Source organism: Eleutherodactylus coqui, chromosome 6 (assembly GCF_035609145.1).
Source record: "Eleutherodactylus coqui strain aEleCoq1 chromosome 6, aEleCoq1.hap1, whole genome shotgun sequence".
Lineage (NCBI taxonomy): Eukaryota > Metazoa > Chordata > Amphibia > Anura > Eleutherodactylidae > Eleutherodactylus > Eleutherodactylus coqui.
Window position 1 is genome coordinate 11,050,661 of NC_089842.1, and position 16,165 is coordinate 11,066,825.

Sequence of the window (16,165 nt, forward strand, 5' to 3'; positions counted from 1 at the left end):
CCCCCAAACAGACCACCAGTAGAGAGGAGCATCTGACCAGACTGTTAGGAGGTATTAGGACCAGTGGATGGGGCACACAAGGTGACCGGGCTCAGGACCCCCTGACAGACCACCACTAAAGAAGAGCATCTGACCAGTCTGTTAGGAGGTATTAGGACCAGTGAATGGGGCACACAAAGTGACCAGGCTCAGGACCCCCTGACAGACCACCACTAAAGAAGAGCATCTGACCATCCAACAAGCATGAACGTCCCCAACTGTTTTGTTGTCTGCCATGCAGAAACAGGTGGCACCATTGTTACACTCCTGTGTCTGTTAAAATCATTTCCGGGCGTTTGGCTGAAGGACATTTGGTCTCACGGCGCCCATTACATGTACGGCCTCTGACACCCACTGCCTATTACATTTGCAGTGGTGCGATGAACAACTATACTGGACGCTACAAAGTGTATTTAGTAACAAATCCAGGTTTAGTTTGGGCGCTGACGACAGCCGTGTGCGTGTATGGAGACCTCGGGGTGATCGTCTCAATGCTGCCTTTGCTGTGGAGCGGCAAACTTGGCCCCTGCTGGTGTGATGGTCTGGGGGGCCATTGCATACGACAGTCAGTCACCCCTAGTAGTGGTATGAGGGACAATGACAGCTCAGCGATATGTTCAGGACATCCTGCAGCCACGTTTGTTCCTGTCATGGCGGCTTCCAAGACACAGCAGGATAACGCTCGGCCGCACACACAAGGAGGTCACAGGAAGCCCCCACAACATTGTCACACTTCCGTGGCTGCCCGGTCGCCAGATTTATCACCAATAGAACATGTATGAGACCATCTGGGACACCAACTTCCATAGCTTATGAGTTTGCATAATCTAGAAGCTCAGTTGCAGCAAATGTGGAGCGATATACCGCAAGATACCATACAGAACCTGTATACCTCCATGCCTCCCTGTATCAGATCTTGTATCCAAGCTAGAGGTGGTACAACAAGGTTCTAGAGCCTCAATGCCCACCTGTATCACATCTTGTATCCAAACTAGAGGTGGTACAACAGGGTACTAGAGCCTCCATGCCCACCTGTATCACATCTTGTATCCAAGCTAGAGGCTGTACAACAGGGTACTAGAGCCTCCATGCCCACCTGTATCACATCTTGTATCCAAGCTAGAGGCGGTACAACAGGGTACTAGAGCCTCCATGCCCACCTGTATCACATCTTGTATCCAAGCTAGAGGCGGTACAACAGGGTACTAGAGCCTCCATGCCCACCTGTATCACATCTTGTATCCAAGCTAGAGGCGGTACAACAGGGTACTAGAGCCTCCATGCCACCTGTATCACATCTTGTAGCCAAGCTAGAAGCAGTACAACAGGGCACTAGAGCCTCCATACGAGGGGTCAGTTTCCTCAATAAATGACCCTCTTGCTCTGATAGTGTAATCACTTATATCAATGTTACAATCACACAGAGAAAGTTTCACGCCATTCCAACAACTCCTTCTAGGTAAGGGAGTGTTTTTGATCATGAGTGTATTTATTTCAGTGGGCAAAGTGGCCATAATAATTAAGTGTTTATTTCAGGACACAGTGTATAGGACCAAATTTAGTGGGCATATGTGGTTGTACTATTTTTGGGTGACACTGTGTTGCACTATTATTTCCATGGGCACAGCTTTTTGCATTATTATACTGGGATGGAGAGGGACACAGTGTAAGGGGCTATTATTTACAAGAGGTACGGTGTGTCGCAATATTGTATGTAGGGTACAGTATTTGCGGCAGAATTCAAAGCAAATATGGAAGATCCAAAGCTCTGTGGATAGAAAACACTGAGAAATACAATAACTGGAAGAAGTCTTTATGGCGGTCTGGACCAAATGGCGAAGTAAAGGAGAGAGAATGCTTCCATTTAAAGGTGTCATTTCTGAGTCATTGAATGTTACTGTGTATGCTGCCTCTGATGGCGTCTCATCAGACCCTTAGTCACTTTTGAAGTCTGCAGTGACATGATGTCCGGCACCTTTCTAATTTGTTAAATAACAATTTCAGCATTTACATACCAATGTTCAGCTCATACTGAAAACTGTAGTAAAGTGTCTACAGCATGCATTACCCTGATTTGGCAAACGGTGTATAGAATTGTTTCAGTAAGAATCATTTTCCTCTAATGACTAAGCCACAGGCATCATGTACGCTAAGTAGGAAATCTTTGTTAAAAATGTGAAACACCCGACTCAAGAGGACATATTGGGCCTTTGATGGACTGGTTGGTTCCATAAGTCCTGGCGATCACAGCTGAACATGGTAGAACAGAAGTCCCTAACCTCTTGTACCACATTCAACTCAAAAATGGAAGAAATACATTTTTAGGCTAGGGCTACACGGCGACTTAGGTCCCAACAAGATCACACTACGGCGACTTAGATCATGACAAGATCGCACTACGGCGGCTTAGGTCACGACAAGATCGCAGTACAGCGGCTTAGGTCACGACAAGATCGCACTAGGGCGGTTTAGGTCACGACAAGATTGCACTACGGCGGCTTAGGTCCCAACAAGATCGCACTACGGCGACTTAGGTCATGACAAGATCGCACTACGGCGACTTAGGTCATGACAAGATCGCACTACGGCGACTTAGGTCATGACAGGATCGCACTATGGCGACTTAGGTCACGACAAGATCGCACTACGGCGACTTAGGTCACGACAAGATCGCACTACGGCGACTTAGGTCATGACAGGATCGCACTATGGTGACTTAGGTCACGACAAGATCGCACTACGGCGGCTTAGGTCCCAACAAGATCGCACTACGGCGGCTTAGGTCTTGACAAGATCGCACTATGGCGACTTAGGTCCCAACAAGATCGCACTACGGCGACTTAGGTCATGACAAGATCGCACTACGGCGACTTAGGTCACGACAAGATCGCACTACGGCGACTTAGGTCATGACAGGATCGCACTATGGTGACTTAGGTCACGACAAGATCGCACTACGGCGACTTAGGTCATGACAGGATCACACTACGGCGGCTTAGGTCCCAACAAGATCGCACTACGGCGGCTTAGGTCTTGACAAGATCGCACTATGGCGACTTAGGTCCCAACAAGATCGCACTACGGCGACTTAGGTCATGACAGGATCGTACTACAGCGACTTAGGTCACGACAAGATCGCACTACGGCGACTTAGGTCACGACAAGATCGCACTACGGCCCTGACACTTTACATTCTAATGTGACTATGTTACAATTTGCATTTTGCCGTGACCTGCCAACCTCAAAACACACAAACCAAATGGTGCGATGGGATATAATGTACATAGCACGGCTGTAGTGGAATTTTTGGCTGTGCAGCATGTGCCGTGGCCTGATAATGTCTATCCTGCATTTTTGAGCTGACTTTGTCTCTCGACCATTGCTCAAAGACACCGTATAGCCCTAGCCAAAATGTGGAGGAACAAAAAACAGAGAAATTACAAACATTGTGCTGCTCCATCTCTGAGTGTGACCCCTGACGCCAGTATTACGCCATCCGAGTGGCCGCTGTTCGGTGGTTAGGCCGTGTCTGCAATAATGGCAGTTTAACTGCTGAGTGATATTGAACACTATTACTTTGCGGTAGATACGTTTTTGGCAGACCGCAACGCTTCCTGCAGCCCTCAGATAAACATAATCCAGCTGTTGTGAACTATAAAAGTATTCCGAGGAGTCGGCCTCGGACTGCTAGAAAGTGAGAATAAATGTTTAACACCCCAAAAACAGCGGCTTACATGGAGCGCACCGAGTAACGTCTGCATACCTACAGGGCGCACTCCAGAACTTCATATACCTCCCTGTCTCTGATATCCGGTCCAGCACATCAGCGTTATATATAATCTCTATGTAGAGAACTAGTCCAGCACAATGGTGTTATATATATAGGGGGTCCGGAAAGTCCTCAGACCCCCTGCCTTTGTTTTTACATGTTGTTATGTTGTGGCCTTGTGTCCCCCATCATTCTGCATTCTGCGGTGACATAAGTATTCACACCCCGTACTCGGCACTTAGTTGAAGCCCCCTTGGCAGTGATTGCAGCCTCCAGTCTTGGGGATTTTCTACACTTCTGGATTTGGGGATTTTCTGCCCTCTGTCAGGTTGGATGGGGGCCGGCTGTGGACAGCCATTATCAGGTCTCTTCAAAGTCGTACGTTTGAGTTCAAGTAAGGTCTCAGGTTGGGCCCCTCAGGGACATTTCCAGAGTTATCCATAAGGCCTCTTTCACATGGGTGACCGTGATATTGCCGCAAGAAAATTGCAGCAATACCGCAGCTGTGTTCTGTGCGATATCGCTGCGATTTCTCATGGCAATATTGCGATTTTGCGTTGCTACAATGTCGTGGGACTTTGTAGCGCTTTTCTGCGTTTTCGTGCGATGCTATGCAACACAAAGGAAGGCTCCACAGGAAAACATGGGCTACAAAACATAGCAAATCGCGGCAAAATTCAGCATGGACGCATTTTTTTTTCTCACAATGTAGCAGCCTACAAAGCATCACTCATGTGAAGAAACCCATTGGAAAGCAGGGGCTTCACATACATGCAATTTGTAGCCCTGTTGCATGTCGAGAAAATTGCACAATTTTGTCACCCGTGTGAAAATGGCTCAAGTCCCTCCTGTGTTATCTTGGCTGGGGTCTTAGGGTCATTGTCCTGTTGGAAGATGACCCTTCTGCCCAGTCTGAGGTCCTTGCACTCCGGATCAATTTTTCATTATCTCTGTACTTCAGCTTTCCATCAACCCAACGTGATGCTCCACCACCAGGCTTCACTGTAGGGATTACATTGGGCAGGTGATGAGCAGTGCCTGGTTTCCATCCACCCTGATTGGTTTCCCCTCCCCTACAAGATGCTCCACCACCAGGCTTCACTGTAGGGATAGTATTGGGCAGGTGATGAGCAGCGCCTGGTTTCCATCCACCGCGGCGATGAAGGAATCCTCTGCCACAGAAGTCCACGGCATTCTATTCTATTGCTTTCAATGGGATCGGCACTGCTGCCGATCCCATTGAAATCAAAGGTTTCAGCCAAGCCCCGTAGAATGATTATCGGGGAAGGGCTTGAAATATTAGCCCTTCCCTGATAATCATCAATAAGTGGTGGAAAAATAAAAAAATGTATTACTCACCTCTCCTGCTCTCAGCCGCGTCCTCCTGCTGGCTCCTCGGCACTGCTATGAAGCTCTTTCAGCAGTCGGGGATTTAAAAATCTCCGCCTCCTGAAAGGGCTGTGCAGATTGGCTGAGGGCTGAGCGCTCAGCCAATCACACATAGCTCTTAGCTATGCATTCTCCATCTCTTTTCAATGGGGCTAGCGCTGCTGCCACTGGCCCCATTGAAAAGACTGGCGATATCCCGGCGTCATGCCGATTTTTTTCTCACACTGCGATGTGAGACTTTAACTTTAGAATCGCATTGCAGTGGAGAAAATATCGCCAGTGGGTGGGAGCCCTAAGACACTTCCTGAAAGAAAGACCCTGTGCCTCTTTTGGGGCAAAAAGGAATATAAGATAGTGTCTTATTTTTGGAGAAACACGGTATTAGCTGTAGTTTATATTATGTGACATCTGTACCACTGCCCCTCGCTACCTTGTAGGGAGAGTCAGCTTGGCCCTAGGTTCCTGACGTGGGGCTGTCCTTGTCGGGGCGATTACTCCGCTTATAGGCAGGTTACCCCTTTTTGGTTGGACCAAGGTCAGATGTCTCTTTGTATGACAATATATTTGCATATTCTATTCTTGTCTGATAGGCTGGTTTCATACGGGTGACAAAATTGTGCGATTTTCTCGCGATGTGACAGCAATACATCCAATGGTTTCTTTCACATTAGCGATGTTTTGTAGCATGCTATACTGTGAGAAAAAAAACTCATGGGTGGCTAAATATGGCACGATTTGCGCTGTTTTGTAGCTCATGTTTTCTTGTGGAGCCTTCCTTTCTGTTGCATCGCACGAAACCGCTTTTTTCGTGTGGTGCGATGCAATTTTTACAGTAGGAAGTCAGACTGTAAAAGCGCTAACATAAGCCCTAGCTGCATTAAAAACAAAAAACATCACCTAAGAGGCGCTGCCTGCTCCGCCACACTTCTCCTTGCAGGTCCCCGGCACTTGTTTGAAGTCTTCTATCAACGCTTCCTGGATTGGAGGTTCAAAATCACTGCCTCCAGAAAGCACTGCCTCTGATTGGTTCTCCTGCAGCTCCGCCAATCAGAGCCAGCGCTCAATGAACCAATCACAGCCATTCATTCATTGAAGAGACCCAACGATGCAGAGGAAAGTTGTGCGAGGGTCCCCATGCTGATCTTTTGCATCAGGGCTCTCGAGCCTTTAGCTACACCGCTGCTCTATGATATCTGCTCCAGAACAGCAGTGTTATATATAATCTCTATATACAGAGTCACGGTGCAACACATCAGTATTATAATCTCCATGTAAACTTAATCCAGCACATCAGTGTTATAATCTCCATGTAGAAACCTGATCCAACTCAACAGCATTCTGTATAATCTATGCAGGGAGACCTGATCCAGCACACCAGTACTATAATCTCTATATAGTGATCTAGTTCAGCCCAATGGTGCTATATATAATCTCTATATAGAGACCTGATCCAGCACAATAGTATAAACTTAATCCAGCTCTTCCGTTTTTTTAGATCTCTATGATATCTGGTCCAGCACAACAGTGTTATACATAATGCCTATACAGAAAGCAGATCCAGTACAATAGTGTTATAATCTCTATATATAATCTTAATCCAGCAACGTTATAATCTCTATATAGAGACCCAATCTAGTACAATAGTGTTATAATCTCTATGTAGAGATCTAGCCCAGCACATCAATGTAATAATCTCTAAATGGAGACCTGCTCCAACACCTACAATCTCTTTGTATAATCTTAATCCAGTTTTATATATAATCCAGCGTCATATAATCTCTATGTAGAGCCCTGATCCAGTACATGAATCTTAGGGTGGTTTCACATCTGCGCTCAGGGTTTCACTTTCCTGCTCGCTTCTCTTTTCAGGACGGAACCAAACAGCACCGAACAGACCCCAATGACTATAATGGAGTCCGTTCGCTTTCTGCTCAGCTGGCCGGCTTTCAGTTGGAAGAAAAAGCGTTGCATCCAGAGCTTCTTCTTCGAGTATTTTGTAACAGATTTGTGACAAAACTTCCAACCAAAGGTTCCAACACAGATGTTAAACCGGCTTTATAATCTCTATATAGAGATCTGATCCAGCAACAATCCATCAGATCAGTGTTATATATAATCTCCATGTATAATCATAATACATTATATCAGTGTTATATATAATCTCCATGTATAATCATAATCCAGCACATCAGTGTTATATATAATCTCTATGTATAATCTTAATCCAGTACATCATTATTATATATAATCTCTATGTATAATCTTAATCCATCATATCAATGTTATATATAATCTCTATATATAATCCATGTATAATCTTAATCCAACGCATCAGTATTATATATAATCTCTATGTATAATCCTAATCCAACATATGAGTGTTATATATAATCTCTATGTATAATCTTAATCCAGTACATCATTATTATATATAATCTCCATGTATAATATTAATCCATCATATCAATGTTATATATAATCTCTATGTATAATCTTAATCCATCATATGAGTGTTATATATAATCTCTATGTATAATCTCTATGTATAATCTTAATCCATCATATCAGTATTATATATAATCTCCATGTATAATCCTAATCCAACATATGAGTGTTATATATAATCTCTATGTATAATCTTAATCCAGTACATCATTATTATATATAATCTCCATGTATAATATTAATCCATCATATCAATGTTATATATAATCTCTATGTATAATCTTAATCCATCATATGAGTGTTATATATAATCTCTATGTATAATCTCTATGTATAATCTTAATCCAACATATCAATGTTATATATAATCTCTATGTATAATCTTAATCCATCATATCAATGTTATATATAATCTCTATGTATAATCTTAATCCATCATATCAATGTTATATATAATCTCTATGTATAATCTTAATCCATCATATCAATGTTATATATAATCTCTATGTATAATCTTAATCCAACATATCAATGTTATATATAATCTCTATGTATAATCTTAATCCATCATATCAATGTTATATATAATCTCTATGTATAATCTTAATCCAACATATCAATGTTATATATAATCTCTATGTATAATCTTAATCCAACATATCAATGTTATATATAATCTCTATGTATAATCTTAATCCAGTACATCATTATTATATATAATCTCCATGTATAATATTAATCCATCATATGAGTGTTATATATAATCTCTATATATAATCCATGTATAATCTCCATGTATAATATTAATCCATCATATCAATGTTATATATAATCTCGATGTATAATCTTAATCCAACATATCAATGTTATATATAATCTCCATGTATAATATTAATCCATCATATCAATGTTATATATAATCTCCATGTATAATATTAATCCATCATATCAATGTTATATATAATCTCTATATATAATCCATGTATAATCTTAATCCATCATATAAATGTTATATATAATCTCTATGTATAATCTTAATCCAACACATCATTATTATATATAATCTCCATGTATAATATTAATCCATCATATCAATGTTATATATAATCTCCATGTATAATCTTAATCCAACATATCAATGTTATATATAATCTCCATGTATAATATTAATCCATCATATCAATGTTATATATAATCTCTATATATAATCCATGTATAATCTTAATCCATCATATAAATGTTATATATAATCTCTATGTATAATCTTAATCCAACACATCATTATTATATATAATCTCCATGTATAATATTAATCCATCATATCAATGTTATATATAATCTCCATGTATAATCTTAATCCATCATATCAATGTTATATATAATCTCCATGTATAATCTTAATCCATCATATCAATGTTATATATAATCTCCATGTATAATCTTAATCCATCATATCAATGTTATATATAATCTCTATGTATAATCTTAATCCAGTACATCATTATTATATATAATCTCCATGTATAATATTAATCCATCATATCAATGTTATATATAATCTCTGTTTAGAGACCTGCTTTATTTTTTGAAGATTATGTAAAAGTATTCCATCCCTCTTTAGTCAGCGACATTGTGTAAGTGACGGGTTACTTATTATAGACACACGCCTGCATTGGCATCTACTGTGGCACATCACCACCCAATAACCAACGGTGTAATCAGCGTTTCACATTGAATAGAAGGTGAAAGCCCGGTGACTAACAAACAGGAAGCGAAAACCTCTCAAATGTTTCTAGGCAACAGCCTGGTTTTTATGGCGATTATGTCCGTATTCGTTTACCTAACTGCGTGGCTTCTATTATAATCCCTCCTGTGCTAAATTAGGCCGCATGCAATTTCTATGTCACCTCATTGTTCGAGGACTTCCCTTCACGTCCAGAGTCACACAAAACCTTAGAGGGGTTTTCTAAATCACACTAAATCTGTACCACGGGCAGGCAATGGTTAAAAATAACAAACTCACCGCTCCATTCCCCCGCCGCTCTATTCTCTCGCCACTCCATTCTCCCGCCGCTCCATTCTCCCACCGGTCCATTTCCCCGCCGCTCCATTTCCCCGCCGCCCCATTCTCTGGCTACTCCATTCTCCCACCGCTCCATTCCCCCGCCACCCCATTCCACCGTTGCCCCATTCTCTCATCACTCTATTCCCCCACCGCTCTATTCTTTCGCCACTCCATTCCCCCTCCACTCCATTCTCCCACCGCCCCATTCTCCCACCGCTCCATTCTCCCTACGCCCTATTCCCCCGCCGCTCCATTCTCCCGCCGCCCTATTCCCCCGCCGCTCCATTCTCCCACCGCCCCATTCTCCCACCGCTCCATTCTCCCTACGCCCTATTCTCCCGCCGCCCCATTCTCCCACCACTCACTTCTCCTGACGCCACATTCCACCCCTGCTGCTCCCCTCCTCACCGCCAGTCTATTGGCTACAGCAGTGATGTTCCGTACACACGACCCACTGTAGCCAATCACTGATTTAAGTGTTATAAGGCTCAAAAGCACTGGAGCCGGTGATTGGCTACAGCAGTCATGTGTGTACATGGCACATCACCAAGTATAGCCAAACACGAGGAGGGGGAGGCGGCGGCGCTGGACCAACCGCCAAACAGAGCGGTATGCGTGAGCGTGTTGTTTTTATCCATGGCCCGTCCGTGGTATAGTTCTAGTGGAACGCGGAACCTTACACAAGTGCTTACAAGACCGAGCCTGGATACAGTCCCTGTGATGTGAGTGTGATCTGCGCAGTCCAGGCTTCTTCACAGGGGCCTGATTTTGTCCCGTTATGCGGCCATGATCATCAAAGTCACATGACTGGACCAAACAAAACCATTGATTTCAATGGAGCGGAGTTTGAACGGCCCGAGAAGGAAAAGAATAAACCCTGTTTGTGCGCCACTACACTACATAGCGGCGCATAATCCTGTGTAATTTTGCCCCCACAGGGACCGGAGCGTGACCTGTACTAGTCAGAGGTCCAAACACAGTACAGGCTTAAACAGGCGAGCATATATCGCAATACGCTCGTTCCTACACAATTTTTTGCGCAGTGATCAAGTGTTTTTTGCATGCGTGCCTGCGCAAATATTGAGCGTATTACCACCGGCGCCGCTCATTCACACGGGTGGGGAAATCACCCCGCCAGGATTTAAATGGCTAATTAGCCTATCCCTCTTGGGTCATATTCTCTGCGTTTTGCGGGCAGGATTTTACCGCATGCAAAAACAAAACCGCGCTCGACTGTTTAAGCCAAATACTAGTACTAGTCAGAGGCGCAGACACGGTCGCCATGCGCTTGTAGTGACCCAGATGTGTCGCTACAAAAGAGTTCGAGAACTTCTAGGAAAGTAAGGCCGGTCTCACACAAACGGATTTGAGTTGTGGGCGATACGCGGTAATACTCGGACGTTGAAAGGCACGGACTTTTGCCGGTTCGCTCACACTTGTGGCTACGAACTGCAGATTCTACAAGTGGAAGAAAAATCGCAGCATGCTCTATTTTACCGTGGATTCCCCACATATGAGCTTTGATCTCTATGGATGCGTTCGATCCGCAGTGCATGCGCAATTAACATTGCGTACGGGCACGGATTCGCTCGTAAGTTGCTAGGAGACCAGATATAAATGGAATAATGAAAGCAGGAATTTGTGGGCAGACAATGCAGGGCGGGGTCTGGGGAGCAACAAACCATCCAGACTGTCTGCAGCCTCCGCTTGTTCTTCTGCGCTCTTCCTCCACAAGAAAGTGTTTTGTTTTTAAAGTGGTTTATACTACTTCACCCAAAAGTAGTATAAACCAGCCAAGGCCAGAAAGCTGCATCCTGTCCTGAAGGCTCTTAGAATACCTCTTACCACGACAGCATAAGGGAATGTTGCGGTCACAATGGAGATAGAGGGGGTTTCCAGGGGGTTGGGCTACTTTCTGATGTCATTCCCTGCTTGCGTTTATTTTTCTGTGCAGACGATACACTGTCAAGTGCTATACACCCGCGCAGAAAACCGCATGCATGTGTGACCATTCATAATTCATTTCTGCAATCACTCGCAGGTCTTCCGCTCGCGGAATGCGACCCATTCGCATGAGCCCGGCCTAATGGTTTAATAACATTATGTTTAATATACGGTTACAACAGAGTCGGTGATTAGAGAAGCACAAAGTTTAGAGCTGGGAACAGACTATCCCCGTGAATCAGTATTGTTATCCGCCTGTCTCGCCCCTCAGCTTTATGACTATTGGGAGGACCCGAAGCTTAGAAATATAACCGTTGAGTTCTAGAAAAGTCAGTCAATTGTAGTTAGTTGGTGAAGGAAGTACATGAGGTGCAGCCAGAAGAGCCGACAAGCTGATTAGAGGACAGTGATATATAGTTTCATCAGAGTCTGAGAAGGAAAAGGTGCCCGATGTGCCACCAGAGGGATTCCCAACCCAGTGAGAAATCTGGACAAGCAGTATGGAAATTCTTGTAGGAAAGCGGTATCTCCAGTCACCAACTCTAAACTCCAGATGTGTGGAACACCTTGTTTGCCTCGAATAAAGGTGAGTTTTTGCTGCTTAACCCTTTCCCTGACTCCTTGAGCTCCTTCCCACTAGGGAACGCCAGCACCACGCAACAGTGTCCACCAGGGGCAGAGACCACCATTTAATATCAAGTTCCCCTACCACTTTTACCTCTGCAGTGCAGCCAAGTGGGAGTCGGAGTCAATGGCCACCATGACCTAAACTGCTCCCTCTCTTAGTGTGATCTCAGAGTCTAAACACAGTCGCGGAAATTTGAATGTTCTCTACTATACTGGTAAGGGCTTAGTCAGACGAACGTGTATAGGGTATAGCCCTGCGGACAGCGATTGTTGCGGCGCGTGTATTTGCGCATACATCCATCTGTTGAAGCCCTCACAGTGATTTGACTGTGGTTGCATACACAAGCTAAGCGCTTAAACAGATGGCCGTGATTTAGTCGCATAGCTGGATGAAACAAAACCATTGATTTCAATTGTTTCGTTTTCAAAACCGATAATATCACCCATTAATGCTACGTGCGAGAAATATAGGGCAGGACCGATCTTCCCGCGTTTTTTTTTTTCAAACTCGTGAGGAATAGCGCAGAGTTTGAAAGGTAAAAAAATACATATTTTTACCTCGTTTTTGCACAACTACGCTTCATAGCAGCGAGCGTTGTTGAGCATACGCCCCTGTGAAGAAGTCCTAAAGGTCTGTGCATAGACTTAGTGCATTGATTGTGATCTCCTGTAGAAGTGAAAGCCCTTTAGCCCGGCTTCACACTACCAGATTCGTATTGCGAAATCCGCGATCGGCGTCCGTGCGGAGAATCTGCAGCTAATCGCACACACTGAAATGCCTGTACTTTCAGTTTTCTGCTCACACTTGTAGCTATGAATTGTGTATGCCACGAGCCAAGGAAAAAATCACAGCATGCTCTGTTTTATTGCGGACTCCAGGCAGACGGCCTCCATTGAAGTCAATAGAGGCCATCCGACCCACAGCCCACATGCAATTAACATCGCGCATTGCCCGTTGGTACCCGAGTCATCACAAAGCGATGTCATGAGAAATACAAATATTGGGAGAAACATCTGTACCACGCAAGACCGACGTCGAGCCACCGCGGTCATACACACTGCAGAAACCATAGGTGCGCTGGGTCACCGGCCGGCTTCACTGTCATGTGAAGCCGGCCTTCCACAGTCCCAGTTATCTCAGTGTGATTGCTTATACAAGGGTCTGTACACTGTGATCACCACGGTCAGGACGGCTTCCCACAAGTGTGCTTGCATGCACAAAATCTGCGTCCGTAATGCACAGAGAATAGAACCCATTGTTTATAATGGGTTCATTCTCATTTTCGCTTTTGTGCACGTGTGCAAAACCCCCCCAAAACATGCTCTATTTAAGTGCACATTTGTTCACTAAAGGCACCATTGTCTATGGCGGTAGCGCAACTGATACCTGCGTAATTGCCCCATGAACTGCGCCATTTTTTCGGGAAATCAAAAACCCCCGGCACTAATCAGGTGTGCAGCCTTTTAAATCATGATGCAGGTGTGTCCTACGCCAATGTGAACAGTCCCTGGCAGTGCAAAAAGTACATTAAAACTCACAGATATGCACGTGATAGCGCAACGTTCACTGTCAAACAGTCACGCTACTGCGTGCATTTCTCCGCTTATGCTCATATGAAGCCGCCCCCACAGCGACCTGAGTGTGATCTCCTGTACTAGTCAGAGGTCTCTTCACAGTCATTTGATTGCGATCTCATCTACAAGTCGGGTCAGTAGACAGTCAAAGTGATCGGTGTGATTTGCGGCACAAGTCAGAGGTCTGTACTCAGTCACAATGACCTGATTGTGATCGATCATCCTAGTCGTGGGCAGCCTACAGTCACCGGGACCTGCTTGTGATTTCCTCTGCAGTCATCAGTAGGTACACAGTGACAACGGTCTGATTGTGATCTCCAGAGCTTTACAGTCACTGTGATCGGAACGTGATCTACGTACAACTGAGTGGTCTGCACAATGTGATTGTGATCTTAGTGTGAATTCCTTCACTATCCTTACAATTCCATTGGTCACTTCAGGCACTAATAGTACCGGATGCCTCTATCTAGCATTTGTGATACTGACTTTGTCCCAAGTGCGAAATCATGCCAGAATATTATTCCTGCAGCTTCATACAACAAGGTCAGATATTCAGGAAGGTAACCTGCTCTCATCTTCTGCAATGTTAATGACCAGTTTATGGTGCTGCAGCCAACCTTGTAGATGGCGATCGATTATTTTAGGTAATTAAATCACAGCAGCCAAGCGTTTCTAATGCCATGCATCATTACATCTGTCCAAGATGTCCAGGTGAACTGGCAAGGGGCAACTGGTCTGCTACCAGTTCACATGGTTGACAACATATGAAAATCCCACACAGAAGACCAGCAGTTCCTGACTGGGTCCATCAAGACTTCCGTTTCATGCCTGCCCCTATGGATATCATGGATAGTGCATCACTCATGAACTTGTCACTGATGTTGCCAGGTGTTAACTGTGTTGCAGTAAAGTAAGGCTGCAACTCTCAGGAGCCAACCTACCTAGATATTTGTATTGGTGCCTCACCTGTTGGTTGGGTTGACAGGCTTCTATAGGCAGAACACCATTGGTGGTCCTTTGACCGTGGGTTGAGGCCTGAGTCTATACTGAGCCAAACTTCACCAATTCCCTTTGGTTCCTGATAAATGACACACATAAAGACCTACGGTATACCAGAAACATTGACCAGGCTGGCATCATCTACCTTCCTCTGCTACCTGTCTTTTCTGAGAGGGTTCTGAGCTCTTTAATACAACAATGCACATATGATCAGTGTTTAGAGACATCATATCTGACACATCATGACCTTTCCACTTCCCCTTCAGCATTTCACACATCACCGATGATGCCAAAACATGCAATCTATAGCTTGTCAAACTGGAAATGTCACCGCAGTGCATAGAGGCTCCACTTACATTGACGTTGGAGGTTCTCGAGGCCTTCAGTCCATGGCAAGAATCCAATCTCCTCTGCAACGTTGTATGGATCTCCGGGAGCTTGGCTGGATGCAGGTCACAAGGCGACGGGAATCTGCAGACCAAGAGACAGAAAAAAGGAGGAATCAGAGGCTTCGGCACCTTGGATTCTGCTGCTTTTTCCGCTTTTATATTATAGCTCAGACACAAAGGGAAAAGCTCTGACTCAGAGAGGAGAGAAGATTCCTAATTATCACATGGTCTTCATGGCAGGCTGGAGGTGCAGGCGCTGCATCCTTCTCTACTGTGCTGCCATCCCTTGTGATGCTGCAGAGCATTTGTAAAGCTGGGATGGACATGGACTGAATACTAATACATCAAGAGCCAGTGAGACATTCATGCAAGAGGCAGCGAGATCCTGGGGAGCCGAGAGGAAGGAGACGGGGGAATAAAGAGGAGAGAGGGGAGCAAAACAAAAGGGAAGGAGAGGGGGAGGCTGGATGCAGGCAGAGGCTGAGCGATGGAGGACACATCCAAGAGGGAATAGCATGGCAGCAGCAGAGGATGGATGGCGGTAGCAGCCTTACCCTTCCCGTAGCTGCAGCAGATGTACAGTCTGGGAGCCCCAGGAATGCAGATGTGGCCAGTTGTGGCATTGATTCATCGAGCTTCTGGATTACATCTGCATTGTAATTAAGTGGCTAGTTGAGAAGCGTGTGTTCTTATGAGCATGTGCACATGTGTCAGCCCGGAGGAGGAGGAGGTACTAAGCGCTGCCCAACATCCATCAAGGGCAGGCACAGGCATGGATTGTTACATGGCATCACAGTACTACTCACTGTGGGCATGATGGATGGATGAACGGATAGATCGATAGATCGATAGATAGATGATATATAACAAATATATATGGTAGATAGATATGAGAGAGAGATAGATGGTAGATATTTATGTAGA

At 44.5% G+C, this 16,165-nt stretch overlaps 1 protein-coding gene across 1 annotated transcript in view; it reads right to left on the reverse strand.

Moving 5' to 3' along the window:
- The window catches only part of LRRC4B (leucine rich repeat containing 4B), a 169,622-nt gene extending 153,719 nt beyond the window's left edge, over window positions 1-15,903 (reverse strand). The window contains exons 1-2 of the mRNA XM_066606209.1: window positions 15,796-15,903; window positions 15,209-15,323 (exon numbers count right to left, since the gene is read on the reverse strand). The gene's annotated coding sequence lies outside the window, so the exon portion shown is untranslated. The remainder of the gene's footprint in view (window positions 1-15,208; window positions 15,324-15,795) is intronic.
- Window positions 15,904-16,165: the final 262 nt, after the last annotated feature.